Here is a 5,791-nt window from a genome sequence, read left to right as displayed (position 1 = left end):
TGTGCTTTTTTTTACATAAAAATTGCACAACAAAGTGCAGTTAAGCACATATACAACAAAATGTTGGGCAGAGATGAAGAATCACACTTTTCCTTCTGTATACTCTGAAAACATTAACTACTAATCCTTAGCTCAGCTGTTAGACCAGGAAACGAGGACACATGCTAATGACATCATATTCATCTCTCTGGGAAATGCAATAAAACTAACAGCAGTTTGCAGAGCAGTTGAAGACACCACCCTGCATGATCTCACACCTGGTGTTTACTCTCTAAACTCACTAAATATTGAGATTTTAAGTGGATTTTAGTACTAAAAGCAGATTTTTATTTAAATACTGGAACAAGCATGCAGGCATATCCCTTGACTCCCACTCTTTATATTTATTCTGTAATCATTTGTGTGCGTGCTTATGTATTTATAGTAGAAATTGTATACTGCTTCAGTTCATTTCCTTTAAAAAAAAACAAAAAACGTCAGTGTTTGTAACACGTTTAGTTAAAATGACGGATAAATCTTTTGGAATGTAGGTTTATACTTTGCAGGAACAGATAAATCTGTTCCCTTACACACAGCAGCAATAAGAAAAATAAGGTCATTTACCTCTCACAGCTTTATTTCTGGAGTTTGCTTTCATAATAGCTTCTCCACAGCAGTTGACAGAATAGTGGCACAAGACATTAAGGAAGAAAAGAGCTACTCCATTGTCACTTTTAAATAAACAATGAAATGTACCTCTATGCTAAAATGACTGCAATATGTAATCCAACATGCAGGCTTCTTTATTATGCGTTTCAACAGGGTAAATCTAGTTCTTTTTGCCTATATCCATGAAATTTTCTAATGTTAATATTTAAGTTTGAAGCTTTTACTAGTCATGTTTTTATTTGAAAAAAAAGGCTTGACTAGGGAGCTGCACTATATTTACTTGTACAAAGGACAAGTGCAAATAGTATATAAGCTTCATTCCATTCTACACTTTTAAAAGGTGTTGTGATGTCAAGCTGTGTGGTTGTCCTCCTTCTTGCCTGGACGTAAACAAGAAATTGATTGGATTTGTGAAAAGCTGTAGCCTTTTTAGGATTTGTTTATAGTGTTTTGTAAACTCAAGATAATTCAAATGTCCTTATCAACTGCAAGGATATTGTTTATTCAGAGTTCTTCTGATAAAACCAGCTATTTGTTTAATTTTAGCACTGCTTTTACGTCAATGTTAACCCTGTGTTCTTTGTGCAGAGGTCATGAAAAAAAAAGTTAGCTTTACCTTAATACTACGTTCACAGCATCCTTGGCAACGCACGTTCAAGAGACCTCATTTTCGACCACACATTTAAGTGTGCTTCAAGCTCCCACTAAGAAAAGCTCTTGCGTTCATACAAGTTTAAAAGTCTGTTTTTGGGCATTACATACAAAATGTGCAGTCATTGAACGCATGTTGAAAGTTAAACCAGTTGAACTTTGACCAATCAGGGACTCAGATTTGGTAGAGATGTATGGGAAGCTTCTTTTTCAAAACACAGAAGTGCCAACCATTTGAAAATTGATTATGAAGGAGAAATTAATAATTGCTGTTTGTGCCTGGCTGCAGTTAAATGACACCAAGTGTTTCATATATGGCAATAGAGCTGGGAAAGAAAAAGTGTGGAGCAAGATTTGCAAGATTTACACCACTTCAACATTTTGCATCAAGCCTCTTCCAACTGTGAATATGTGCACTAGTACCGGGTAGCAACAGCGTGAACACTGTTTGCTAAAAGCCCGTTCAAGAACCCGCATTGAGCACGTTCTTGAACTTGCATTACATGTTCAGTGTGTGCATAGCATATTTAACAAAGTGCTTTGATACTGGATTCAAACCTGTTGAAACCTAGTCTAAACCAATGGAAAGCATTGATTAACTAAAATGTCTGAGAGCAAAATAAATTAGTTCATGCACTGCAGAACTAAAGCTTATTTAATGTAATCTTGTTCACTCAGATATAAAAGGTGCCATCTATACTAAAACCAGCATGGACAGCTCTGCACGCAGTTCTAAATCTAAAGGAAATGCAGTGTGAAAAGGCAAAAGCTCCTCTTAGTGATAGCTGGGATTTCTTCTTGTTCTTCTCCGTTGAGGTCTTTCAAGTTTTGAATTATAGCTCTTTCATAGAGCTGGACATGTTCCATTCATTGTGTATCACTAATTGTACAGCTTGTGATCTGCCTTAGCAAAGATTGATTTCCTATTTTACTTTTCATTTAACTACAGGCTTAAAGCTCCATAAAATAACTAACAGAGAGGTGGATTTAGCAACTTTTTTGTTTTTGAGTCAGACTCTGACATGGGAAAATCACAGAATAAACAGAATTCTAGTTAAATCAAACATCTGTGAATGGACAGAAACACTACAATTCTGCTGGATGTCTTTTTGATTTCTGTCAAAAGTATACAATTGACTAACAACAGCCTCAATACTGATGGATTCTTTAGTTTGTAGCTATCAGTTTGCAGGAGTGCATTAGTTAAAAAACAGTGATCTGACACAAAGATATGAGAAATACATCAGACTACAGCCATGTTTTTTAATATAACCATTTTGTAACTTCCCAACATGGAAAACCAAAAAGTGCACATAGGACATGACAGTGAAGAATTACACACTGCTGCCACATCTGCCCACATTCAGTCCATCCACATCCAAGGTGTCATCACAGATTAGTCATGGCATCTAAATCTGGCACATCAACGAGAAACACGTCATGGTCCACCCAACTTTCATGTCAGAGTCAGTGTGAGAAGACAGTCAACAGCTAGTCATGTGTTTCACAGCGCACCCACTTTTCTGTGCTCGTGTGTGTTTAGGCAGAAACCACAGGCAAATGGCAGAACTTTGGATTTTATAGAGTAATTTTCTGTGAACCACAGACTCTCATGTGGATGGCCTATTTCAAAACCAACAAAAATGGTAACAGGTGATGAAACCAGTGAATCATTTTATTACAGTAATGCTTATTATCCTCTAAAGATCTTCTGTTGTTCACTAAGTTTTGTTAGACTGAGCCTAATTTTTCTTTGAAAAACATTTACCGTAATTAGAAGCAAAGTCAGTGGCTATGTAAAAATTATCTAGATTAAAGATTTTAAAGTATCATGCTATTGGGGTCATTTTTAAAATCCAACTCCAATCATCTTCTGATCAATTGTTAAAGTCTTTTAATTTTATGCTGTTTTTAGGAAAAAATAAAAAAAAAAGCTTGTGTTGTTTTCTAGGACAGTGTTTCATTGTTTGGTGGGGAGTAATCCTGCACTTTCCATCATCCCTTTGTTCAACAACCCATCTGCTGGCTTACAGCCCCTCACAACCCCAATTTAACATTAGCGGTGGAACAAAAATGGCGACCAACATTGGAGCTATCCAGCCGTACAGTTTTGAGCCTAATGCCAGCTCAAACAAATACATCTGTGGATCGATTTGTCTACAAGTGGATGCATCAAAATGGAGAGAGCAGGGAGCTTGTGGCCTGCAGATTGTAGTTTAGAAGCTGTAGTCGCCATTATCATGTTTGTTTATAATTCCCTTTTTTGGTCACGTGATTAGTTAAGACGTCATTTAGGCGCACCTGTCACCTGTGTTAGTTTGGTTTGTTGGTTTCATACAGACAGGGCCCAGTATTTTTTGTTGACCGCTTCTATACATGATTATGAACTCTTCTTTCATAGATCGTATCACAAGTGTCATCTGAGGCAATAATGAAGTGGAATAAACCACGACACACAAACAAAGTGGATTTCTTGGTCATAGTTTTTTGTGGAGCGCGTCGCAAATAGGACCTGCCGCAGCCTTTCTAGCAGCTCATAAGCCCGCAGCCGCTAGAAAAGCTTTTTCAAATTGTCTGCTCCTGATTCACAACAATTTTAATAAAGAAATACCCAAATTCACATTTTAATTTTTCTTTGAGGAAAAAGGCCAAAACAACATGTTAAAAACATCAAAAACAAGATTTTCATTGGAGTGGGACGTTAAGTCTTTTAAGGATCGAGTTTTACTGTCCATACTTGTAGGTTGTTTTTTTCCTCCTGCAACTAACTGAGGTTTTTCTTCAGGCATAACTCATTCCCTTAAACATTCATCAAAACGGCATGGAAACTATTTTCTTCAGATGTGCTTTATTAAAGATCCACCTTATGAAGCTATGGCAAAAATTCAATCATACTGGAGTGCGTAGGAGGGGATTTACTGTAGCAATTACAGTGTTTGGGTCTTCTACTTTGTTACCCAAGCCTCATTTAGCTGTTTTTATAAAGGTTTCATTATCATAACTTGATGAGAGCCCAGATGGCAACATCTAATATGGGGTTTAGGCAGAGTAACATAACGCATGCACAGAGTAGACACCCGCTCTGGACATTACAGAGGAGATCACGGATGACGTGCCGCCAGCTGTCCCAAATGTGTGTCAATACAATTCAACCATCAAAGGATCTGTGTTGGCACACAGTCAAAACTCCCCTCATCACAAAAGCTTGTTGAAATGATATCACTTTCCACAAGAATCTAGGTTAACAGCTTCCACTTACATAAAAAACACACAAAAACAAGAAAAATGATTATTTAGAAACACGGACTAAACCGTATTCTTAAACCCCTACAGTGTGTTCAAGGTTTTAAAACAGGCGGATGAACAGCAATTGTTGTATGAACACATCTTTGGTTCCTATGTCTGTTGTCTTGAGGTGTTGATGTAAAAGTAAACCTGTATAAAGATTTAACTAGACATTCAAAGTTAGGTGTCAGGTTCTTAGACTTTAAATGATTAGAGACTCAAATTCAGTCAATAGTGAAAACACATAATACACTCCCTGATTGAATGATGGAAATTTCCTTATAACTATAAGACTTGATTTATCATGATCTTGTGATCAAAGGTTTAACGGCTTATAACAAACATCCTACAGGTGTCCTAGGGCACTTTCTTGTCACCATGTGTGCAGCATTTGCGTGGAGTCAGTAAAGGGTCAGTACCCGCACCTCACTAATAACTAGAGTGTGTGGTAAGGGCACCGTACAATTGCATCATCCATACATTATAAGTGTGTGTCACTTACAGTTTCCTTAAAAATATTTCCCGATATTACCACACCCACGAAAATGACACATTTCATTTTCATGAAGTCCCTCAAGGTGGCCGCATGAGCCTCAGGGGGAAGCACAAGACACACCTGCGCGTGTCTGTGATTTACCTTCACCTGGTATGACTCTCCATTGGCCCGGATAACCCAGAAACCCACAGCACCCATATAGGTCAACCCGCCATACGGGTGCAAAAGATTAAGGCATTAAACATGAACTACAATGCAAAGACGTGGAAAAGGCTTTGATTTGAGAAAACTGACTTGTGAGAATCACTGGAGGCTGACAAGTACAGTACACTGAAGGAGAAGAAGTGCCGTGTAACTCCTTAAAAACAATAGTGAGACTTGTATTGCTGAGTTCAGTAGGGGTTAAGTCAGGATTCATTTGACTTCAGCTGTGAGGCAGTGACCTCATCATCTCCATTTCACACCAGGGGAGACGAATGGCCAGATTATCCCATCATGCAAAAATGCTTAGGCCAGTGTTTATGGGTGAGTCTAGAATGTGTGATGGTCAATGCTGTATGTGTGTTTTTATGGTCTCACCATCACTGTATGTTGCCCCCACACAGAAGCTGACACAAAAAGGAGGAGAGTATGGGTGTGTTGGTCAGCCGTTAATAATGCAGTCATGTCAGGGAGTCTCCTTTCTCAGGAGAAAAAGCTGACTCATGGCTT

Source organism: Oryzias latipes, chromosome 21 (genome assembly GCF_002234675.1).
Source record: "Oryzias latipes chromosome 21, ASM223467v1".
In the NCBI taxonomy this organism is placed as follows: Eukaryota; Metazoa; Chordata; class Actinopteri; order Beloniformes; family Adrianichthyidae; genus Oryzias; species Oryzias latipes.
This window is presented reverse-complemented; position numbering follows the sequence as displayed.